The 25169-nt window shown below is 46.5% G+C and overlaps 15 non-coding genes across 15 annotated transcripts; all 15 read right to left on the bottom strand.

The window, feature by feature from the left end:
- Positions 1-538: 538 nt before the first annotated feature.
- Positions 539-611, bottom strand: Trnak-cuu (transfer RNA lysine (anticodon CUU)). Its single transcript has one exon. It is a non-coding gene; the product is annotated as a tRNA-Lys (tRNA).
- A 1427-nt stretch (positions 612-2038) lies between these two features.
- On the bottom strand, positions 2039-2111 carry Trnak-cuu (transfer RNA lysine (anticodon CUU)). The gene has a single exon. It is a non-coding gene; the product is annotated as a tRNA-Lys (tRNA).
- Positions 2112-3547: 1436 nt separating this feature from the next.
- Trnak-cuu (transfer RNA lysine (anticodon CUU)) lies at positions 3548-3620 on the bottom strand. The gene has a single exon. It is a non-coding gene; the product is annotated as a tRNA-Lys (tRNA).
- A 1445-nt stretch (positions 3621-5065) lies between these two features.
- Positions 5066-5138, bottom strand: Trnae-uuc (transfer RNA glutamic acid (anticodon UUC)). Its single transcript has one exon. It is a non-coding gene; the product is annotated as a tRNA-Glu (tRNA).
- A 1418-nt stretch (positions 5139-6556) lies between these two features.
- Positions 6557-6629, bottom strand: Trnam-cau (transfer RNA methionine (anticodon CAU)). Its single transcript has one exon. It is a non-coding gene; the product is annotated as a tRNA-Met (tRNA).
- Positions 6630-8074: 1445 nt separating this feature from the next.
- Trnae-cuc (transfer RNA glutamic acid (anticodon CUC)) lies at positions 8075-8147 on the bottom strand. The gene has a single exon. It is a non-coding gene; the product is annotated as a tRNA-Glu (tRNA).
- Positions 8148-9588: 1441 nt separating this feature from the next.
- Positions 9589-9661, bottom strand: Trnae-cuc (transfer RNA glutamic acid (anticodon CUC)). The gene has a single exon. It is a non-coding gene; the product is annotated as a tRNA-Glu (tRNA).
- Positions 9662-11118: 1457 nt separating this feature from the next.
- On the bottom strand, positions 11119-11191 carry Trnae-cuc (transfer RNA glutamic acid (anticodon CUC)). The gene has a single exon. It is a non-coding gene; the product is annotated as a tRNA-Glu (tRNA).
- A 1441-nt stretch (positions 11192-12632) lies between these two features.
- Positions 12633-12705, bottom strand: Trnae-cuc (transfer RNA glutamic acid (anticodon CUC)). Its single transcript has one exon. It is a non-coding gene; the product is annotated as a tRNA-Glu (tRNA).
- Positions 12706-14147: 1442 nt separating this feature from the next.
- On the bottom strand, positions 14148-14220 carry Trnae-cuc (transfer RNA glutamic acid (anticodon CUC)). Its single transcript has one exon. It is a non-coding gene; the product is annotated as a tRNA-Glu (tRNA).
- A 2953-nt stretch (positions 14221-17173) lies between these two features.
- Trnak-cuu (transfer RNA lysine (anticodon CUU)) lies at positions 17174-17246 on the bottom strand. The gene has a single exon. It is a non-coding gene; the product is annotated as a tRNA-Lys (tRNA).
- Positions 17247-20210: 2964 nt separating this feature from the next.
- Trnak-cuu (transfer RNA lysine (anticodon CUU)) lies at positions 20211-20283 on the bottom strand. Its single transcript has one exon. It is a non-coding gene; the product is annotated as a tRNA-Lys (tRNA).
- Positions 20284-21726: 1443 nt separating this feature from the next.
- Positions 21727-21799, bottom strand: Trnak-cuu (transfer RNA lysine (anticodon CUU)). The gene has a single exon. It is a non-coding gene; the product is annotated as a tRNA-Lys (tRNA).
- A 1425-nt stretch (positions 21800-23224) lies between these two features.
- Trnak-cuu (transfer RNA lysine (anticodon CUU)) lies at positions 23225-23297 on the bottom strand. Its single transcript has one exon. It is a non-coding gene; the product is annotated as a tRNA-Lys (tRNA).
- A 1425-nt stretch (positions 23298-24722) lies between these two features.
- On the bottom strand, positions 24723-24795 carry Trnak-cuu (transfer RNA lysine (anticodon CUU)). Its single transcript has one exon. It is a non-coding gene; the product is annotated as a tRNA-Lys (tRNA).
- Between the last annotated feature and the right edge of the window lie 374 nt (positions 24796-25169).

The raw sequence follows: 25169 nt of genomic DNA, 5'->3' as shown, positions 1-25169 counted from the left end.
TATCTGCGCCATTCGCCTTAATCACATCTGAGAGTAATTCTTAATATGAGGCATGTCGCTAATTGTTCGTCATCACAGATACTGTTTGCTATACGGCCACGACGCGCAACTGATTTCCAAAATTCGACTTGTTCCTTTGAGGATGGAACTCACGACCCTTGGTTTACTAGTCCAGTGCTCTACCACTGAGCTAAAGAGGCGCGGCCTAGCGGTACTTTTGCGTACTTCGTCCTTACGGTCGTCTGGATCATCAGACTTCAGCTGACAACACTTCATATTACCGACAAATATTTGCAGCTATGTCGACCCATTACTGCTTGGCTACACATCTGACACGTAACCGATGTCCTCTCCAAACAACAACACTTGCATTTCAGAACATGTCTTTCACACATGTCTACAAAATCACCTTCACCTTCAAATACAGTTTCCTTGCGACTGACAGAGACGTAGGCAAAGTTTAAAGTTGCTATTTCCATTACATCACGTTAATCAGAAAAACGGTAATTTACATCTGCAGCGGAACAAAATACCGTTTCGCCCAGCGTGGGGCTCGAACCCACGACCCTGAGATTAAGAGTCTCATGCTCTACCGACTGAGCTAGCCGGGCTGCTTCGGTGAATACTTGCCTGCACAGTACTCGTTTGGGTTGGGTGGTCCCATACAGAATCTCTCCATGCTGCCTAATGTTTTCCTAACGTCACACTCGTCACGTACTTCACTTTTATTTCATAATCATTTCTGAGAGGTAAGGAATTGCATGACAACCTGCAGAGCTAGTGGCGTCAAAATTAACACTCATACTTGATGTGACTCAAAAGGCGAACGAGTTACTTTCCGACGTTGTTTTAGATGTGCAAGTGCCAGTGGAACCCGCGGTGACGGCAATCTGCCGACCATTTCGCTAGTTAACACTGGTCTTGTAGTGTGTGTTTCAAGCTCAAGAGCATCTCCAAGCAGAAAATGGTCAACAGCAACATTCAGACGGTTTCGTACTGCTCAAACGCTACATTAAAACGGTATGTTTCTTTTTCAGAACTGATAAAACACGAGTGTGACAGCATTCGAACTTGTAATCTTCAGATCCGAAGTCCGACGCCTTATCCATTAGGCCACACAGTCACTGACGACCAAGTGCAACTTGTATATGACTCATCTCGAAACGCTCACACCCCTGATAATTTGTGTTTTCGTTCTACGCAGCCGCTGCCCTTGCTCTTTCCCACCCATTCGTTACATTCAACCTCTTACGTGACCGAACAAATATAGACTGGGAAACAAGACCACACACTTTGTGCATACGGAATCGAAGGCAGGGCGTGCCTCGTCGCATTTGCCACGATGGCCATTTGCTACTTCTGCAGAAGCGGCGGCGGCGACGACGACGACGACGACGACGACGACCGCGAGAGCCTCTGACATATGTGAGAAATACATCTATAAAATGTAATTCAGACTGCCTCGTCCCACCTTATGCTGAACCGCTTTGGCAAAGGCTTTATCTGCGCCATTCGCCTTAATCACATCTGAGAGTAATTCTTAATAAAAGGCATGTCGCTAACTGTTCGTCATCACAGATACTGTTTGCTATACGGCCACGACGCGCAACTGATTTCCAAAATTCGACTTCTTTCTTTGAGGATGGAACTCCCGACCCTTGGTTTACTAGTCCAGTGCTCTACCACTGAGCTAAAGAGGCGCATCCTAGTGGTACACTTGCGTAATTCGTCCTTACGGTCGTCTGGATCAACAGACTTCAGCTGACAACACTTCATAATACCGACTAATATTTGCAGCTATGGCGACCCATTACTGCTTGGCTACACATCTGACACGTAACCGATGTCCTCTCCAAACAACAACACTTGCATTTCAGAACATGTCTTTCACACATGTCTACAAAATCACCTTCACCTTCAAATACAGTTTCCTTGCGACTGACAGAGACGTAGGCAAAATTTAAAGTTGCTATTTCCATTACATCACGTTAATCAGAAAAACGGTAATTTACATTTGCAGCGGAACAAAATTCCGTTTCGCCCAGCGTGGGGTTCGAACCCACGACCCTGAGATTAAGAGTCTCATGCTCTACCGACTGAGCTAGCCGGGCTGCTTCGGTGAATACTTGCCGGGCAGCACGTCACACAGTACTCGTTTGGGTTGGGTGGTCCCATACAGCATCCCTCCATGCTGCCTAATGTTTTCCTAATGTCACACTCGTCACGTACTTCACTTTTATTTCATAATCATTTCTGAGAGGTAAGGTATTGCATGACAACCTGCAGAGCTAGTGGCGTCAAAATTAACACTCAAACTTGATGTGACTCAAAAGGGGAACGAGTTACTTTCCGACGTTGTTTTAGATGTGCAAGTGCCAGTGGAAACTCGCGGTGACGGCACTCTGCCGACCATTTCGCTAGTTAACACCGGTCTTGTAGTGTGTGTTTCAAGCTCAAGAGCATCTCCAAGCAGAAAATGGTCAACAGCAACATTCAGACGGTTTCGTACTGCTCAAATGCTACATTAAAAAGGTATGTTTCTTTTTCAGAACTGATAAAACACGAGCGTGACAGCATTCGAACCTGTAATCTTCAGATCTGAAGTCCGACGCCTTATCCATTAGGCCACACAGTCACTGACGACCAAGTGCAACTTGTATATGACTCATCTCGAAACGCTCACACCCCTGATAATTTGTGTTTTCGTTCTACACAGCCGCTGCCCTAGCTCTTTCCCACCCATTCGTTACATTCAACCTCTTACGTGACCGAACAAATATAGACTGGGAAACAAGACCACACACTTTGTGCATACGGAATCGAAGGCAGGGCGTGCCTCGCCGCATTTGCCACGATGGCCATTTGCTACTTCTGCAGAAGCGGCGGCGGCGACGACGACGACGACGACGACGACCGCGAGAGCCTCTGACATATGTGAGAAATACATCTATAAAATGTAATTCAGACTGCCTCGTCCCACCTTATTCTGAACCGCTTTGGCAAAGGCTTTATCTGCGCCTTTCGCCTTAATCACATCTGAGAGTAATTCTTAATAAAAGGCATGTCGCTAATTGTTCGTCATCACATGTACTGTTTGCTATACGGCCACGACGCGCAACTGATTTCCAAAATTCGACTTCTTCCTTTGAGGATGGAACTCACGATCCTTGGTTTACTAGTCCAGTGCTCTACCACTGAGCTAAAGAGGCGCGGCCTAGCGGTACATTTGCATACTTCGTCCTTACGGTCGTCTGGATCATCAGACTTCAGCTGACAACACTTCATATTACCGACTAATATTTGCAGCTATGGCGACCCATTACTGCTTGGCTACACATCTGACACGTAACCGATGTCCTCTCCAAACAACAACACTTGCATTTCAGAACATGTCTTTCACACATGTCTACAAAATCACCTTCACCTTCAAATACAGTTTCCTTGCGACTGACAGAGACGTAAGCAATGTTAAAAGTTGCTATTTCCATTACATCACGTTAATCAGAAAAACGGTAATTTACATTTGCAGCGGAAAAAAATTCCGTTCCGCGCAGTGTGGTGCTCGAACCCACGACCCTGAGATTAAGAGTCTCATGCTCTGCCGACTGAGCTAGCCGGGCTGCTTCGGTGAATACTTGCCGAGCAACACGTCACACAGTACTCGTTTGGGTTGGGTGGTCCCATACAGAATCTCTCCATGCTGCCTAATGTTTTCCTAACGTCACACTCGTCACGTACTTCACTTTTATTTCATAATCATTTCTGAGAGGTAAGGAATTGCATGACAACCTGCAGAGCTAGTGGCGTCAAAATTAACACTCATACTTGATGTGACTCAAAAGGCGAACGAGTTACTTTCCGACGTTGTTTTAGATGTGCAAGTGCCAGTGGAAACTCGCGGTGACAGCACTCTGCCGACCATTTCGCTAGTTAACACCGGTCTTGTAGTGTGTGTTTCAAGCTCAAGAGCATCTCCAAGCAGAAAATGGTCAACAGCAACATTCAGACGGTTTCGTACTGCTCAAATGCTACATTAAAACGGTATGTTTCTTTTTCAGAACTGATAAAACACGAGCGTGACAGCATTCGAATCTGTAATCTTCAGATCCGAAGTCCGACGCCTTATCCATTAGGCCACACAGTCACTGACGACCAAGTGCAACTTGTATATGACTCATCTCGAAACGCTCACACCCCTGATAATTTGTGTTTTCGTTCTACACAGCCGCTGCCCTTGCTCTTTCCCACCCATTCGTTACATTCAACCTCTTACGTGACCGAACAAATATAGACTGGGAAACAAGACCACACACTTTGTGCATACGGAATCGAAGGCAGAGCGTGCCTCGCAACATTTGCCACGATGGCCATTTGCTACTTCTGCAGAAGCGGCGGCGGCGACGACGACGACGACGACGACGACGACGACGACCGCGAGAGGCTCTGACATATGTGAGAAATACATCTATAAAATGTAATTCAGACTGCCTCTTCCCACCTTATGCTGTACCGCTTTGGCAAAGGCTTTATCTGCGCCATTCGCCTTAATCACATCTGAGAGGAATTCTTAATAAAAGGCATGTCGCTAATTGTTCGTCATCACAGATGCTGTTTGCTATACGGCCACGACGCGCAACAGGTTTCCAAAATTCGACTTCTACCGTTGAAGATGGACCTCACGACCCTTGGTTTACTAGTCCAGTGCTCTACCACTGAGCTAAAGAGGCGCGGCCTAACGGTACTTTTGCGTACTTCGTCCTTACAGTAGTCTGGATCATCAGACTTCAGCTGACAACACTTCATATTACCGACTAATATTTGCAGCTATGGCGACCCATTACTGCTTGGCTACACATCTGACACGTAACCGATGTCCTCTCCAAACAACAACACTTGCATTTCAGAACATGTCTTTCACACATGTCTACAAAATCACCTTCACCTTCAAATACAGTTTCCTTGCGACTGACAGAGACGTAGGCAAAGTTTAAAGTTGCTATTTCCATTACATCACGTTAATCAGAAAAACGGTAATTTACATCTGCAGCGGAACAAAATTCCGTTTCGCCCAGCGTGGGGATCGAACCCACGACCCTGAGATTGAAAGTCTCAAGCTCTACCGACTGAGCTAGCCGCGCAGCACGTCACACAGTACTCGTTTGGGTTGGGTGGTCCCATACAGAATCTCTCCATGCTGCCTAATGTTTTCCTAACGTCACACTCGTCACGTACTTCACTTTTATTTCATAATCATTTCTCAGAGGTAAGGAATTGCATGACAACCTGCAGAGCTAGTGGCGTCAAAATTAACACTCATACTTGATGTGACTCAAAAGGCGAACGAGTTACTTTCCAACGTTGTTTTAGATGTGCAAGTGCCAGTGGAAACTCGCGGTGACGGCACTCTGCCGACCATTTCGCTAGTTAACACCGGTCTTGTAGTGTGTGTTTCAAGCTCAAGAGCATCTCCAAGCAGAAAATGGTCAACAGCAACATTCAGACGGTTTCGTACTGCTCAAATGCTACATTAAAACGGTATGTTTCTTTTTCAGAACTGATAAAACACGAGCGTGACAGCATTCGAACCTGTAATCTTCAGATCCGAAGTCCGACGCCTTATCCATTAGGCCACACAGTCACTGACGACCAAGTGCAACTAGTATATGACTCATCTCGAAACGCTCACACCCCTGATAATTTGTGTTTTCGTTCTACACAGCCGCTGCCCTTGCTCTTTCCCACCCATTCGTTACATTCAACCTCTTACGTGACCGAACAAATATAGACTGGGAAACAAGACCACACACTTTGTGCATACGGAATCGAAGGCAGAGCGTGCCTCGCAGCATTTGCCACGATGGCCATTTGCTAGTTCTGCAGAAGCGGCGGCGGCGACGACGACGACGACGACGACGACGACGACCGCGAGAGGTTCTGACATATGTGAGAAATACATCTATAAAATGTAATTCAGACTGCCTCGTCTCACCTTATGCTGTACCGCTTTGGCAAAGGCTTTATCTGCGCCATTCGCCTTAATCACATCTGAGAGTAATTCTTAATAAAAGGCATGTCGCTAATTGTTCGTCATCACAGATGCTGTTTGCTATACGGCCACGACGTGCAACTGGTTTCCAAAATTCGACTTCTACCGTTGAAGATGGACCTCACGACCCTTGGTTTACTAGTCCAGTGCTCTACCACTGAGCTAAAGAGGCGCGGTCTAGCGGGACTTTTGCGTACTTCGTCCTTACGGTAGTCTGGATCATCAGACTTAAGCTGACAACACTTCATATTACCGACTAATATTTGCTGCTATGGCGACCCATTACTGCTTGGCTACACATCTGACACGTAACCGATGTCCTCTCCAAACAACAACACTTGCATTTCAGAACATGTCTTTCACACATGTCTACAAAATCACCTTCACCTTCAAATACAGTTTCCTTGCGACTGACAGAGACGTAAGCAATGTTAAAAGTTGCTATTTCCATTACATCACGTTAATCAGAAAAACGGTAATTTACATTTGCAGCGGAAAAAAATTCCGTTTCGCGCAGTGTGGTGCTCGAACCCACGACCCTGAGATTATGAGTCTCATGCTCTGCCGACTGAGCTAGCCGGGCTGCTTCGGTGAATACTTGCCGGGCAGCACGTCACACAGTACTCGTTTGGGTTGGGTGGTCCCATACAGAATCTCTCCATGCTGCCTAATGTTTTCCTAACGTCACACTCGTCACGTACTTCACTTTTATTTCATAATCATTTCTGAGAGGTAAGGAATTGCATGACAACCTGCAGAGCTAGTGGCGTCAAAATTAACACTCATACTTGATGTGACTCAAAAGGCGAACGAGTTACTTTCCGACGTTGTTTTAGATGTGCAAGTGCCAGTGGAAACTCGCGGTGACAGCACTCTGCCGACCATTTCGCTAGTTAACACCGGTCTTGTAGTGTGTGTTTCAAGCTCAAGAGCATCTCCAAGCAGAAAATGGTCAACAGCAACATTCAGACGGTTTCGTACTGCTCAAATGCTACATTAAAACGGTATGTTTCTTTTTCAGAACTGATAAAACACGAGCGTGACAGCATTCGAACCTGTAATCTTCAAATCCGAAGTCCGACGCCTTATCCATTAGGCCACACAGTCACTGACGACCAAGTGCAACTTGTATATGACTCATCTCGAAACGCTCACACCCCTGATAATTTGTGTTTTCGTTCTACACAGCCGCTGCCCTTGCTCTTTCCCACCCATTCGTTACATTCAACCTCTTACGTGACCGAACAAATATAGACTGGGAAACAAGACCACACACTTTGTGCATACGGAATCGAAGGCAGACCGTGCCTCGCAGCATTTGCCACGATGGCCATTTGCTACTTCTGCAGAAGCGGCGGCGGCGACGACGACGACGACGACGACGACGACGACGACCGCGAGAGGCTCTGACATATGTGAGAAATACATCTATAAAATGTAATTCAGACTGCCTCGTCCCACCTTATGCTGTACCGCTTTGGCAAAGGCTTTATCTGCGCCATTCGCCTTAATCACATCTGAGAGTAATTCTTAATAAAAAGCATATCGCTAATTGTTCGTCATCACAGATGCTGTTTGCTATACGGCCACGACGCGCAACTGGTTTCCAAAATTCGACTTCTACCGTTGAAGATGGACCTCACGACCCTTGGTTTACTAGTCCAGTGCTCTACCACTGAGCTAAAGAGGCGCGGCCTAGCGATACTTTTGCGTACTTCGTCCTTACGGTCGTCTGGATCAACAGACTTCAGCTGACAACACTTCATATTACCGACCAAAATTTGCAGCTATGGCGACCCATTACTGCTTGGCTACACATCTGACACGTAACCGATGTCCTCTCCAAACAACAACACTTGCATTTCAGAACATGTCTTTCACACATGTCTACAAAATCACCTTCACCTTCAAATACAGTTTCCTTGCGACTGACAGAGACGTAGGCAAAGTTTAAAGTTGCTATTTCCATTACATCACGTTAATCAGAAAAACGGTAATTTACATCTGCAGCGGAACAAAATTCCGTTTCGCCCAGTGTGGGGCTCGAACCCACGACCCTGAGATTGAGAGTCTCAAGCTCTACCGACTGAGCTAGCCGGGCTGCTTCGGTGAATACTTGCCGGGCAGCACGTCACACAGTACTCGTTTGGGTTGGGTGGTCCCATACAGAATCTCTCCATGCTGCCTAATGTTTTCCTAACGTCACACTCGTCACGTACTTCACTTTTATTTCATAATCATTTCTGAGAGGTAAGGAATTGCATGACAACCTGCAGAGCTAGTGGCGTCAAAATTAACACTCATACTTGATGTGACTCAAAAGGCGAACGAGTTACTTTCCGACGTTGTTTTAGATGTGCAAGTGCCAGTGGAAACTCGCGGTGACGGCACTCTGCCGACCATTTCGCTAGTTAACACCGGTCTTGTAGTGTGTGTTTCAAGCTCAAGAGCATCTCCAAGCAGAAAATGGTCAACAGCAACATTCAGACGGTTTCGTACTGCTCAAATGCTACATTAAAACGGTATGTTTCTTTTTCAGAACTGATAAAACACGTGCGTGACAGCATTCGAACCTGTAATCTTCAGATCCGAAGTCCGACTCCTTATCTATTAGGCCACACAGTCACTGACGACCAAGTGCAACTTGTATATGACTCATCTCGAAACGCTCACACCCCTGATAATTTGTGTTTTCGATCTACACAGCCGCTGCCCTTGCTCTTTCCCACCCATTCGTTACATTCAACCTCTTACGTGGCCGACCAAATATAGACTGGAAAACAAGACCACACACTTCGTGCATACGGAATCGAAGGCAGGGCGTGCCTCGCCGCATTTGCCACGATGGCCATTTGCTACTTCTGCAGAAGCGGCGGCGGCGACGACGACGACGACGACGACGACGACGACCGCGAGAGCCTCTGACATATGTGAGAAATACATCTATAAAATGTAATTCAGACTGCCTCGTCCCACCTTATGCTGTACCGCTTTGGCAAAGGCTTTATCTGCGCCATTCGCCTTAATCACATCTGAGAGTAATTCTTAATAAAAAGCATGTCGCTAATTGTTCGTCATCACAGATGCTGTTTGCTATACGGCCACGACGCGCAACTGGTTTCCAAAATTCGACTTCTACCGTTGAAGATGGACCTCACGACCCTTGGTTTACTAGTCCAGTGCTCTACCACTGAGCTAAAGAGGCGCGGCCTAGCGGTACTTTTGCGTACTTCGTACTTACGTAGTCTGGATCATCAGACTTCAGCTGACAACACTTCATATTACCGACCAAAATTTGCAGCTATGGCGACCCATTACTGCTTGGCTACACATCTGACACGTAACCGATGTCCTCTCCAAACAACAACACTTGCATTTCAGAACATGTCTTTCACACATGTCTACAAAATCACCTTCACCTTCAAATACAGTTTCCTTGCGACTGACAGAGACGTAGGCAAAGTTTAAAGTTGCTATTTCCATTACATCACGTTAATCAGAAAAACGGTAATTTACATCTGCAGCGGAACAAAATTCCGTTTCGCCCAGCGTGGGGCTCGAACCCACGACCCTGAGATTGAGAGTCTCAAGCTCTACCGACTGAGCTAGCCGGGGTGCTTCGGTGAATACTTGCCGGGCAGCACGTCACACAGTACTCGTTTGGGTTGGGTGGTCCCATACAGAATCTCTCCATGCTGCCTAATGTTTTCCTAACGTCACACTCGTCACGTACTTCACTTTTATTTCATAATCATTTCTGAGAGGTAAGGAATTGCATGACAACCTGCAGAGCTAGTGGCGTCAAAATTAACACTCATACTTGATGTGACTCAAAAGGCGAACGAGTTACTTTCCGACGTTGTTTTAGATGTGCAAGTGCCAGTGGAAACTCGCGGTGACGGCACTCTGCCGACCATTTCGCTAGTTAACACCGGTCTTGTAGTGTGTGTTTCAAGCTCAAGAGCATCTCCAAGCAGAAAATGGTCAACAGCAACATTCAGACGGTTTCGTACTGCTCAAATGCTACATTAAAACGGTATGTTTCTTTTTCAGAACTGATAAAACACGTGCGTGACAGCATTCGAACCTGTAATCTTCAGATCCGAAGTCCGACTCCTTATCTATTAGGCCACACAGTCACTGACGACCAAGTGCAACTTGTATATGACTCATCTCGAAACGCACACACCCCTGATAATTTGTGTTTTCGTTCTACACAGCCGCTGCCCTTGCTCTTTCCCACCCATTCGTTACATTCAACCTCTTACGTGACCGACCAAATATAGACTGGAAAACAAGACCACACACTTCGTGCATACGGAATCGAAGGCAGGGCGTGCCTCGCCGCATTTGCCACGATGGCCATTTGCTACTTCTGCAGAAGCGGCGGCGACGACGACGACGACGACGACGACGACGACGACGACGACGACGACGACCGCGAGAGCCTCTGACATAAGTGAGAAATACATCTATAAAATGTAATTCAGACTGCCTCGTCCCACCTTATGCTGTACCGCTTTGGCAAAGGCTTTATCTGCGCCATTCGCCTTAATCACATCTGAGAGTAATTCTTAATAAAAGGCATGTCGCTAATTGTTCGTCATCACAGATGCTGTTTGCTATACGGCCACGACGCGCAACTGGTTTCCCAAATTCGACTTCTTCCGTTGAAGATGGACCTCACGACCCTTGGTTTACTAGTCCAGTGCTCTACCACTGAGCTAAAGAGGCGCGGCCTAGCGGTACTTTTGCGTACTTCGTCCTTACGGTAGTCTGGATCATCAGACTTCAGCTGACAACACTTCATATTACCGACTAATATTTGCAGCTATGGCGACCCATTACTGCTTGGCTACACATCTGACACGTAACCGATGTCCTCTCCAAACAACAACACTTGCATTTCAGAACATGTCTTTCACACATGTCTACAAAATCACCTTCACCTTCAAATACAGTTTCCTTGCGGCTGACAGAGACGTAGGCAAAGTTTAAAGTTGCTATTTCCATTACATCACGTTAATCAGAAAAACGGTAATTTACATCTGCAGCGGAACAAAATTCCGTTTCGCCCAGCGTGGGGCTCGAACCCACGACCCTGAGATTGAGAGTCTCAAGCTCTACCGACTGAGCTAGCCGGGCTGCTTCGGTGAATACTTGCCGGGCAGCACGTCACACAGTACTCGTTTGGGTTGGGTGGTCCCATACAGAATCTCTCCATGCTGCCTAATGTTTTCCTAACGTCACACTCGTCACGTACTTCACTTTTATTTCATAATCATTTCTGAGAGGTAAGGAATTGCATGACAACCTGCAGAGCTAGTGGCGTCAAAATTAACACTCATACTTGATGTGACTCAAAAGGCGAACGAGTTACTTTCCGACGTTGTTTTAGATGTGCAAGTGCCAGTGGAAACTCGCGGTGACGGCACTCTGCCGACCATTTCGCTAGTTAACACCGGTCTTGTAGTGTGTGTTTCAAGCTCAAGAGCATCTCCAAGCAGAAAATGGTCAACAGCAACATTCAGACGGTTTCGTACTGCTCAAATGCTACATTAAAACGGTATGTTTCTTTTTCAGAACTGATAAAACACGTGCGTGACAGCATTCGAACCTGTAATCTTCAGATCCGAAGTCCGACTCCTTATCTATTAGGCCACACAGTCACTGACGACCAAGTGCAACTTGTATATGACTCATCTCGAAACGCTCACACCCCTGATAATTTGTGTTTTCGATCTACACAGCCGCTGCCCTTGCTCTTTCCCACCCATTCGTTACATTCAACCTCTTACGTGGCCGACCAAATATAGACTGGAAAACAAGACCACACACTTCGTGCATACGGAATCGAAGGCAGGGCGTGCCTCGCCGCATTTGCCACGATGGCCATTTGCTACTTCTGCAGAAGCAGCGGCGGCGACGACGACGACGACGACGACGACGACGACCGCGAGAGCCTCTGACATATGTGAGAAATACATCTATAAAATGTAATTCAGACTGCCTCGTCCCACCTTATGCTGTACCGCTTTGGCAAAGGCTTTATCTGCGCCATTCGCCTTAATCACATCTGAGAGTAATTCTTAATAAAAAGCATGTCGCTAATTGTTCGTCATCACAGATGCTGTTTGCTATACGGCCACGACGCGCAACTGGTTTCCAAAATTCGACTTCTACCGTTGAAGATGGACCTCACGACCCTTGGTTTACTAGTCCAGTGCTCTACCACTGAGCTAAAGAGGCGCGGCCTAGCGGTACTTTTGCGTACTTCGTACTTACGTAGTCTGGATCATCAGACTTCAGCTGACAACACTTCATATTACCGACCAAAATTTGCAGCTATGGCGACCCATTACTGCTTGGCTACACATCTGACACGTAACCGATGTCCTCTCCAAACAACAACACTTGCATTTCAGAACATGTCTTTCACACATGTCTACAAAATCACCTTCACCTTCAAATACAGTTTCCTTGCGACTGACAGAGACGTAGGCAAAGTTTAAAGTTGCTATTTCCATTACATCACGTTAATCAGAAAAACGGTAATTTACATCTGCAGCGGAACAAAATTCCGTTTCGCCCAGCGTGGGGCTCGAACCCACGACCCTGAGATTGAGAGTCTCAAGCTCTACCGACTGAGCTAGCCGGGGTGCTTCGGTGAATACTTGCCGGGCAGCACGTCACACAGTACTCGTTTGGGTTGGGTGGTCCCATACAGAATCTCTCCATGCTGCCTAATGTTTTCCTAACGTCACACTCGTCACGTACTTCACTTTTATTTCATAATCATTTCTGAGAGGTAAGGAATTGCATGACAACCTGCAGAGCTAGTGGCGTCAAAATTAACACTCATACTTGATGTGACTCAAAAGGCGAACGAGTTACTTTCCGACGTTGTTTTAGATGTGCAAGTGCCAGTGGAAACTCGCGGTGACGGCACTCTGCCGACCATTTCGCTAGTTAACACCGGTCTTGTAGTGTGTGTTTCAAGCTCAAGAGCATCTCCAAGCAGAAAATGGTCAACAGCAACATTCAGACGGTTTCGTACTGCTCAAATGCTACATTAAAACGGTATGTATCTTTTTCAGAACTGATAAAACACGTGCGTGACAGCATTCGAACCTGTAATCTTCAGATCCGAAGTCCGACTCCTTATCTATTAGGCCACACAGTCACTGACGACCAAGTGCAACTTGTATATGACTCATCTCGAAACGCACACACCCCTGATAATTTGTGTTTTCGTTCTACACAGCCGCTGCCCTTGCTCTTTCCCACCCATTCGTTACATTCAACCTCTTACGTGACCGACCAAATATAGACTGGAAAACAAGACCACACACTTCGTGCATACGGAATCGAAGGCAGGGCGTGCCTCGCCGCATTTGCCACGATGGCCATTTGCTACTTCTGCAGAAGCGGCGGCGACGACGACGACGACGACGACGACGACGACGACCGCGAGAGCCTCTGACATAAGTGAGAAATACATCTATAAAATGTAATTCAGACTGCCTCGTCCCACCTTATGCTGTACCGCTTTGGCAAAGGCTTTATCTGCGCCATTCGCCTTAATCACATCTGAGAGTAATTCTTAATAAAAGGCATGTCGCTAATTGTTCGTCATCACAGATGCTGTTTGCTATACGGCCACGACGCGCAACTGGTTTCCCAAATTCGACTTCTTCCGTTGAAGATGGACCTCACGACCCTTGGTTTACTAGTCCAGTGCTCTACCACTGAGCTAAAGAGGCGCGGCCTAGCGGTACTTTTGCGTACTTCGTCCTTACGGTAGTCTGGATCATCAGACTTCAGCTGACAACACTTCATATTACCGACTAATATTTGCAGCTATGGCGACCCATTACTGCTTGGCTACACATCTGACACGTAACCGATGTCCTCTCCAAACAACAACACTTGCATTTCAGAACATGTCTTTCACACATGTCTACAAAATCACCTTCACCTTCAAATACAGTTTCCTTGCGACTGACAGAGACGTAGGCAAAGTTTAAAGTTGCTATTTCCATTACATCACGTTAATCAGAAAAACGGTAATTTACATCTGCAGCGTAACAAAATTCCGTTTCGCCCAGCGTGGGGATCGAACCCAAGACCCTGAGATTGAGAGTCTCAAGCTCTACCGACTGAGCTAGCCGGGCTGCTTCGGTGAATACTTGCCGGGCAGCACGTCACACAGTACTCGTTTGGGTTGGGTGGTCCCATACAGAATCTCTCCATGCTGCCTAATGTTTTCCTAACGTCACACTCGTCACGTACTTCACTTTTATTTCATAATCATTTCTCAGAGGTAAGGAATTGCATGACAACCTGCAGAGCTAGTGGCGTCAAAATTAACACTCATACTTGATGTGACTCAAAAGGCGAACGAGTTACTTTCCGACGTTGTTTTAGATGTGCAAGTGCCAGTGGAAACTCGCGGTGACGGCACTCTGCCGACCATTTCGCTAGTTAACACCGGTCTTGTAGTGTGTGTTTCAAGCTCAAGAGCATCTCCAAGCAGAAAATGGTCAACAGCAACATTCAGACGGTTTCGTACTGCTCAAATGCTACATTAAAACGGTATGTTTCTTTTTCAGAACTGATAAAACACGAGCGTGACAGCATTCGAACCTGTAATCTTCAGATCCGAAGTCCGACGCCTTATCCATTAGGCCACACAGTCACTGACGAACAAGTGCAACTTGTATATGACTCATCTCCAAACGCTCACACCCCTGATAATTTGTGTTTTCGTTCTACACAGCCGCTGCCCTTGCTCTTTCTCACCCATTCGTTACATTCAACCTCTTACGTGACCGAACAAATATAGACTGGGAAACAAGACCACACACTTTGTGCATACGGAATCGAAGGCAGGGCGTGCCTCGCCGCATTTGCCACGATGGCCATTTGCTACTTCTGCAGAAGCGGCGACGGCGACGACGACGACGACGACGACCGCGAGAGGCTCTGACATATGTGAAAAATACATCTATAAAATGTAATTCAGAATGCCTCGTCCCACCTTATGCTGTACCGCTTTGGCAAAGGCTTTATCTGCGCCATTCGCCTAAATCACATCTGACAGTAATTCTTAATAAAAGGCATGTCGCTAATTGTTCGTCATCACAGATACTGTTTGCTATACGGCCACGACGCGCAACTGATTTCCAAAATTCGACTTCTTCCTTTGAGGATGGAACTCAGGCCCTTGGTTTACTAGTCCAGTGCTCTACCACTGAGCTAAAGAGGCGCGCCCTACCGGTTTTTTTGCGTACTTCGTCCTTACGGTCGTCCGGATCATCGGACTTCAGCTGACAACACTTCGTATTACCGACAAATATTTGCAGCTATGGCGACCCATTACTGCTTGGCTACACATCTGACACGTAACCGATGTCCTCTCCAAGCAACAACACTTGCATTTCAGAACATGTCTTTCACACATGTCTACAAAATCACCTTCACCTTCAAATACAGTTTCCTTGCGACTGACAGAGACGTAGGCAAAGTTTAAAGTTGCTATTTCCATTACATCACGTTAATCAGAAAAACGGTAATTTACATCTGCAGCGGATAAAATCCCGTTCCAACCAGCTTGGTGCTTGAACCCACGACCCTGAAATTAAGAGTCTCATGCTCTACCGACTGAGCTACCCGGGCTGCTTCGGTGAATACTTGCCGGGCAGCACGTCACAAAGTACTCGTTTGGGTTGGGTGGTCCCATACAGAATCTCTCCATGCTGCCTAATGTTTTCCTAACGTCACACTCGTCACGTACTTCACTTTTATTTCATAATTATTTCTGAGAGGTAAAGGAATTGCATGACAACCTTCAGAGCTAGTGGCGTCAAAATTAACACTCATACTTGATGTGACTCAAAAGGCGAAAGGGTTACTTTCCGACGTTGTTTTAGATGTGCAAGTCCCAGTGGAAACTCGCGGTGACGGCACTCTGCCGACCATTTCGCTAGTTAACACCGGTCTTGTAGTGTGTGTTTCAAGCTCAAGAGCATCTCCAAGCAGAAAATGGTCAACAGCAACATTCAGACGGTTTCGTACTGCTCAAATGCTACATTAAAACGGTATGTTTCTTTTTCAGAACTGATAAAACACGAGCGTGACAGCATTCGAACCTGTAATCTTCAGATCCGAAGTCCGACGCCTTAGCCATTAGGCCACACAGTCACTGACGACCAAGTACAACTTGTATATGACTCATCTCGAAACGCTCACACACCTGATATTTTGTGTTTTCGTTCTACACAGCCGCTGCCCTTGCTCTTTCCCACCCATTCGTTACATTCAACCTCTTACGTGACCGACCAAATATAGACTGGGAAACAAGACCACACACTTTGTGCATACGGAATCGAAGGCAGGGCGTGCCTCGCCGCATTTGCCACGATGGCCATTTGCTACTTCTGCAGAAGCGGCGGCGGCGACGACGACGACGACGACGACGACGACGACGACGACCGCGAGAGGCTCTGACATATGTGAGAAATACATCTATAAAATGTAATTCAGACTGCCTCGTCCCACCTTATGCTGTACCGCTTTGGCAAAGGCTTTATCTGCGCCATTCGCCTAAATCACATCTGAGAGTAATTCTTAATAAAAGGCATGTCGCTAATTGTTCGTCATCACAGATACTGTTTGCTATACGGCCACGACGCGCAACTGATTTCCAAAATTCGACTTCTTCCTTTGAGGATGGAACTCACGACCCTTGGTTTACTAGTCCAGTGCTCTACCACTGAGCTAAAGAGGCGCGCCCTACCGGTTTTTTTGCGTACTTCGTCCTTACTGTCGTCTGGATCATCGGACTTCAGCTGACAACACCTCATATTACCGACTAATATTTGCAGCTATGGCGACCCATTACTGCTTGGCTACACATGTGACACGTAACCGATGTCCTCTCCAAACAACAACACTTGCATTTCAGAACATGTCTTTCACACATGTCTACAAAATCACCTTCACCTTCAAATACAGTTTACTTGCGACTGACAGAGACGTAGGCAAAGTTTAAAGTTGCTATTTCCATTACATCACGTTAATCAGAAAAACGGTAATTTAAATCTGCAGTGGAACAAAATTCCGTTCCGCCCAGCGTGGGGCTCAAACCCATGACCCTGAGATTAAGAGTCTCATGCTCTACCCACTGAGCTAGCCATGCTGCTTCGGTGAATACTTGCCGGGCAGCACGTCACACAGTACTCGTTTGGGTTGGGTGGTCCCATACAGAATCTCTCCATGCTGCCTAATGTTTTCCTAACGTCACACTCGTCACGTACTTCACTTTTATTTCATAATCATTTCTGAGAGGTATAGGAATTGCATGACAACCTTCAGAGCTAGTGGCGTCAAAATTAACACTCATACTTGATGTGACTCAAAAGGCGAAAGAGTTACTTTCCGACGTTGTTTTAGATGTGCAAGTGCCAGTGGAAACTCGCGGTGACGGCACTCTGCCGACCATTTCGCTAGTTAACACCGGTCTTGTAGTGTGTGTTTCAAGCTCAAGAGCATCTCCAAGCAGAAAATGGTCAACAGCAACATTCAGACGGTTTCGTACTGCTCAAATGCTACATTAAAACGGTATGTTTCTTTTTCAGAACTGATAAAACACGAGCGTGACAGCATTCGAACCTGTAATCTTCAGATCCGAAGTCCGACGCCTTATCCATTAGGCCACACAGTCACTGACAAACAAGTGCAACTTGTATATGACTCATCTCGAAACGCTCACACCCCTGATATTTTGTGTTTTCGTTCTACACAGCCGCTGCCCTTGCTCTTTCCCACCCATTCGTTACATTCAACCTCTTACGTGACCGACCAAATATAGACTGGGAAACAAGACCACACACTTTGTGCATACGGAATCGAAGGGAGGGCGTGCCTCGCCGCATTTGCCACGATGGCCATTTGCTACTTCTGCAGAAGCGGCGGCGACGACGACGACGACGACGACGACGACGACGACCGCGAGAGGCTCTGACATATGTGAGAAATACATCTATAAAATGTAATTCAGACTGCCTCGTCCCTCCTTATGCTGAACCGCTTTGGCAAAGGCTTTATCTGCGCCATTCGCCTTAATCACATCTGAGAGTAATTCTTAATAAAAGGCATGTCGCTAATTGTTCTTCATCACAGATACTGTTAGCTGTACGGCCACGACGCGCAACTGATTTCCAAAATTCGACTTCTTCCTTTGAGGATGGAACTCACGACCCTTGGTTTACTAGTCCAGTGCTCTACCACTGAGCTAAAGATGCGCAGCGTAGCGGTACTTTTGCGTACTTCGTCCTTACGGTAGTCTGGATCATCAGACTTCAGCTGACAACACTTCATATTACCGACTAATATTTGCAGCTATGGCGACCCATTACTGCTTGGCTACACATCTGACACGTAACCGATGTCCTCTCCAAACAACCACACTTGCATTTCAGAACATGTCTTTCACACATGTCTACAAAATCACCTTCACCTTCAAATACAGATTCCTTGCGACTGACAGAGACGTAGGCAAAGTTTAAAGTTGCTATTTACATTACATCACGTTAATCAGAAAAACGGTATTTTACATCTGCAGCGGATAAAATCCCGTTCCAACCAGCTTGGTGCTTGAACCCACGACCCTGAAATTAAGAGTCTCATGCTCTACCGACTGAGCTACCCGGGCTGCTTCGGTGAATACTTGCCGGGCAGCACGTCACAAAGTACTCGTTTGGGTTGGGTGGTCCCATACAGAATCTCTCCATGCTGCCTAATGTTTTCCTAACGTCACACTCGTCACGTACTTCACTTTTATTTCATAATTATTTCTGAGAGGTAAAGGAATTGCATGACAACCTTCAGAGCTAGTGGCGTCAAAATTAACACTCATACTTGATGTGACTCAAAAGGCGAAAGGGTTACTTTCCGACGTTGTTTTAGATGTGCAAGTCCCAGTGGAAACTCGCGGTGACGGCACTCTGCCGACCATTTCGCTAGTTAACACCGGTCTTGTAGTGTGTGTTTCAAGCTCAAGAGCATCTCCAAGCAGAAAATGGTCAACAGCAACATTCAGACGGTTTCGTACTGCTCAAATGCTACATTAAAACGGTATGTTTCTTTTTCAGAACTGATAAAACACGAGCGTGACAGCATTCGAACCTGTAATCTTCAGATCCGAAGTCCGACGCCTTAGCCATTAGGCCACACAGTCACTGACGACCAAGTACAACTTGTATATGACTCATCTCGAAACGCTCACACACCTGATATTTTGTGTTTTCGTTCTACACAGCCGCTGCCCTTGCTCTTTCCCACCCATTCGTTACATTCAACCTCTTACGTGACCGACCAAATATAGACTGGGAAACAAGACCACACACTTTGTGCATACGGAATCGAAGGCAGGGCGTGCCTCGCCGCATTTGCCACGATGGCCATTTGCTACTTCTGCAGAAGCGGCGGCGGCGACGACGACGACGACGACGACGACGACGACGACGACCGCGAGAGGCTCTGACATATGTGAGAAATACATCTATAAAATGTAATTCAGACTGCCTCGTCCCACCTTATGCTGTACCGCTTTGGCAAAGGCTTTATCTGCGCCATTCGCCTAAATCACATCTGAGAGTAATTCTTAATAAAAGGCATGTCGCTAATTGTTCGTCATCACAGATACTGTTTGCTATACGGCCACGACGCGCAACTGATTTCCAAAATTCGACTTCTTCCTTTGAGGATGGAACTCACGACCCTTGGTTTACTAGTCCAGTGCTCTACCACTGAGCTAAAGAGGCGCGCCCTACCGGTTTTTTTGCGTACTTCGTCCTTACTGTCGTCTGGATCATCGGACTTCAGCTGACAACACCTCATATTACCGACTAATATTTGCAGCTATGGCGACCCATTACTGCTTGGCTACACATGTGACACGTAACCGATGTCCTCTCCAAACAACAACACTTGCATTTCAGAACATGTCTTTCACACATGTCTACAAAATCACCTTCACCTTCAAATACAGTTTACTTGCGACTGACAGAGACGTAGGCAAAGTTTAAAGTTGCTATTTCCATTACATCACGTTAATCAGAAAAACGGTAATTTAAATCTGCAGTGGAACAAAATTCCGTTCCGCCCAGCGTGGGGCTCAAACCCATGACCCTGAGATTAAGAGTCTCATGCTCTACCCACTGAGCTAGCCATGCTGCTTCGGTGAATACTTGCCGGGCAGCACGTCACACAGTACTCGTTTGGGTTGGGTGGTCCCATACAGAATCTCTCCATGCTGCCTAATGTTTTCCTAACGTCACACTCGTCACGTACTTCACTTTTATTTCATAATCATTTCTGAGAGGTATAGGAATTGCATGACAACCTTCAGAGCTAGTGGCGTCAAAATTAACACTCATACTTGATGTGACTCAAAAGGCGAAAGAGTTACTTTCCGACGTTGTTTTAGATGTGCAAGTGCCAGTGGAAACTCGCGGTGACGGCACTCTGCCGACCATTTCGCTAGTTAACACCGGTCTTGTAGTGTGTGTTTCAAGCTCAAGAGCATCTCCAAGCAGAAAATGGTCAACAGCAACATTCAGACGGTTTCGTACTGCTCAAATGCTACATTAAAACGGTATGTTTCTTTTTCAGAACTGATAAAACACGAGCGTGACAGCATTCGAACCTGTAATCTTCAGATCCGAAGTCCGACGCCTTATCCATTAGGCCACACAGTCACTGACAAACAAGTGCAACTTGTATATGACTCATCTCGAAACGCTCACACCCCTGATATTTTGTGTTTTCGTTCTACACAGCCGCTGCCCTTGCTCTTTCCCACCCATTCGTTACATTCAACCTCTTACGTGACCGACCAAATATAGACTGGGAAACAAGACCACACACTTTGTGCATACGGAATCGAAGGGAGGGCGTGCCTCGCCGCATTTGCCACGATGGCCATTTGCTACTTCTGCAGAAGCGGCGGCGACGACGACGACGACGACGACGACGACGACGACCGCGAGAGGCTCTGACATATGTGAGAAATACATCTATAAAATGTAATTCAGACTGCCTCGTCCCTCCTTATGCTGAACCGCTTTGGCAAAGGCTTTATCTGCGCCATTCGCCTTAATCACATCTGAGAGTAATTCTTAATAAAAGGCATGTCGCTAATTGTTCTTCATCACAGATACTGTTAGCTGTACGGCCACGACGCGCAACTGATTTCCAAAATTCGACTTCTTCCTTTGAGGATGGAACTCACGACCCTTGGTTTACTAGTCCAGTGCTCTACCACTGAGCTAAAGATGCGCAGCGTAGCGGTACTTTTGCGTACTTCGTCCTTACGGTAGTCTGGATCATCAGACTTCAGCTGACAACACTTCATATTACCGACTAATATTTGCAGCTATGGCGACCCATTACTGCTTGGCTACACATCTGACACGTAACCGATGTCCTCTCCAAACAACCACACTTGCATTTCAGAACATGTCTTTCACACATGTCTACAAAATCACCTTCACCTTCAAATACAGATTCCTTGCGACTGACAGAGACGTAGGCAAAGTTTAAAGTTGCTATTTACATTACATCACGTTAATCAGAAAAACGGTAATTTACATCTGCAACGGAACAAAATTCCGTTCCGCCCAGCGTGGGGCCCGAACCCACGACCCTGAGATTAAGAGTCTCATGCTCTACCGACTGAGATAGCCTGGCTGCTTCGGTGAATACTTGCCGGGCAGCACGTCACAAAGTACTCGTTTGGGTTGGGTGGTCCCATACAGAATCTCTCCATGCTGCCTAATGTTTTCCTAACGTCACACTCGTCACGTACTTCACTTTTATTTCATAATCATTTCTGAGAGGTAAAGGAATTGCATGACAACCTGCAGAGCTAGTGGCGTCAAAATTAACACTCATACTTGATGTGACTCAATAGGCGAACGAGTTACTTTCCGACGTTGTTTTAGATGTGCAAGTGCCAGTGGAAACGCGCGGTGACGGCACTCTGCCGACCATTTCGCTAGTTAACACCGGTCTTGTAGTGTGTGTTTCAAGCTGAAGAGCATCTCCAAGCAGAAAATGGTCAACAGCAACATTCAGACGGTTTCGTACTGCTCAAATGCTACATTAAAACGGTATGTTTCTTTTTCAGAACTGATAAAACACGAGCGTGACAGCAATCGAACCTGTAATCTTCAGATCCGAAGTCCGACGACTTATCCATTAGGCCACACAGTCACTGACGACCAAGTGCAACTTGTATATGACTCATCTCGAAACGCTCACACCCCTGTTAATTTGTGTTTTCTATCTTCACAGCCGCTGCCCTTGCTCTTTCCCACCCATTCGTTACATTCAACCTCTTACGTGACCGAACAAATATAGACTGGGAAACAAGACCACACACTTTGTCCATACGCAATCGAAGGCAGGGCGTGCCTCGCCGCATTTGCCACGATGGCCATTTGCTACTTCTGCAGAAGCGGCGGCGGCGACGACGACGACTGCGAGAGGCTCTGACATATGTGAGAAATACATCTATAAAATGTAATTCAGACTGCCTCGTCCCACCTTATGCTGAACCGCTTTGGCAAAGGCTTTATCTGCGCCATTCGCCTTAATCACATCTGAGAGTAATTCTTAATAAAAGGCATGTCGCTAATTGTTCGTCATCACAGACACTGTTTGCTATACGGCCACGACGCGCAACTGATTTCCAAAATTCGACTTCTTCCTTTGAGGATGGAACTCACGACCCTTGGCTTACTAGTCCAGTGCTCTACCACTGAGCTAAAGAGGCTCGGCTTAGCGGTACTTTTGCGTACTTCGTCCTTACGGTCGTCTGGATCATCAGACTTCAGCTGACAACACTTCATATTACCAACTAATATTTGCAGCTATGGCGACCCATTACTGCTTGGCTACACATCTGACACGTAACCGATGTCCTCTCCAAACAACCACACTTGCATTTCAGAACATGTCTTTCACACATGTCTACAAAATCACCTTCACCTTCAAATACAGATTCCTTGCGACTGACAGAGACGTAGGCAAAGTTTAAAGTTGCTATTTACATTACATCACGTTAATCAGAAAAACGGTAATTTACATCTGCAACGGAACAAAATTCCGTTCCGCCCAGCGTGGGGCCCGAACCCACGACCCTGAGATTAAGAGTCTCATGCTCTACCGACTGAGATAGCCTGGCTGCTTCGGTGAATACTTGCCGGGCAGCACGTCACAAAGTACTCGTTTGGGTTGGGTGGTCCCATACAGAATCTCTCCATGCTGCCTAATGTTTTCCTAACGTCACACTCGTCACGTACTTCACTTTTATTTCATAATCATTTCTGAGAGGTAAAGGAATTGCATGACAACCTGCAGAGCTAGTGGCGTCAAAATTAACACTCATACTTGATGTGACTCAATAGGCGAACGAGTTACTTTCCGACGTTGTTTTAGATGTGCAAGTGCCAGTGGAAACGCGCGGTGACGGCACTCTGCCGACCATTTCGCTAGTTAACACCGGTCTTGTAGTGTGTGTTTCAAGCTCAAGAGCATCTCCAAGCAGAAAATGGTCAACAGCAACATTCAGACGGTTTCGTACTGCTCAAATGCTACATTAAAACGGTATGTTTCTTTTTCAGAACTGATAAAACACGAGCGTGACAGCATTCGAACCTGTAATCTTCAGATCCGAAGTCCGACGCCTTATCCATTAGGCCACACAGTCACTCACGACCAAGTCCAACTTGTATATGACTCATCTCGAAACGCTCACACCCCTGATAATTTGTGTTTTCGTTCTACACAGCCGCTGCCCTTGCTCTTTCCCACCCATTCGTTACATTCAACCTCTTACGTGACCGAACAAATATAGACTGGGAAACAAGACCACACACTTTGTCCATACGCAATCGAAGGCAGGGCGTGCCTCGCCGCATTTGCCACGATGGCCATTTGCTACTTCTGCAGAAGCGGCGGCGGCGACGACGACGACTGCGAGAGGCTCTGACATATGTGAGAAATACATCTATAAAATGTAATTCAGACTGCCTCGTCCCACCTTATGCTGAACCGCTTTGGCAAAGGCTTTATCTGCGCCATTCGCCTTAATCACATCTGAGAGTAATTCTTAATAAAAGGCATGTCGCTAATTGTTCGTCATCACAGACACTGTTTGCTATACGGCCACGACGCGCAACTGATTTCCAAAATTCGACTTCTTCCTTTGAGGATGGAACTCACGACCCTTGGTTTACTAGTCCAGTGCTCTACCACTGAGCTAAAGAGGCTCGGCTTAGCGGTACTTTTGCGTACTTCGTCCTTACGGTCGTCTGGATCATCAGACTTCAGCTGACAACACTTCATATTACCGACTAATATTTGCAGCTATGGCGACCCATTACTGCTTGGCTACACATCTGACACGTAACCGATGTCCTCTCCAAACAACAACACTTGCATTTCAGAACATGTCTTTCACACATGTCTACAAAATCACCTTCACCTTCAAATACAGTTTCCTTGCGACTGACAGAGACGTAGGCAAAGTTCAAAGTTGCTATTTCCATTACATCACGTTAATCAGAAAAACGGTAATTTACATCTGCAGCGGAACAAAATTCCGTTTCGCCCAGCGTGGGGCTCGAACCCACGACACTGAGATTAAGAGTCTCACGCTCTACCGACTGAGCTAGCAAGGCTGCTTCGGTGAGTACTTGCCGGGCAGCACGTCACACAGTACTCGTTTGGGTTGGGTGGTCCCATACAGAATCTCTCCATGCTGTCTAATGTTTTCCTAACGTCACACTCGTCACGTACTTCACTTTTATTTCATAATCATTTCTGAGAGGTAAGGAATTGCATGACAACCTGCAGAGCTAGTGGCGTCAAAATTAACACTCATACTTGATGTGACTCAAAAGGCGAACGAGTTACTTTCCGACGTTGTTTTAGATGTGCAAGTGCCAGTGGAAACGCGCGGTGACGGCACTCTGCCGACCATTTCGCTAGTTAACACCGGTCTTGTAGTGTGTGTTTCAAGCTCAAGAGCATCTCCAAGCAGAAAATGGTCAAC

Source organism: Schistocerca gregaria, chromosome 8 (assembly GCF_023897955.1).
Source record: "Schistocerca gregaria isolate iqSchGreg1 chromosome 8, iqSchGreg1.2, whole genome shotgun sequence".
Classification (NCBI taxonomy): Eukaryota; Metazoa; Arthropoda; class Insecta; order Orthoptera; family Acrididae; genus Schistocerca; species Schistocerca gregaria.
Note: the sequence above shows the minus strand (reverse complement) of the source record. Positions and strands in the feature narration are given on the sequence as shown.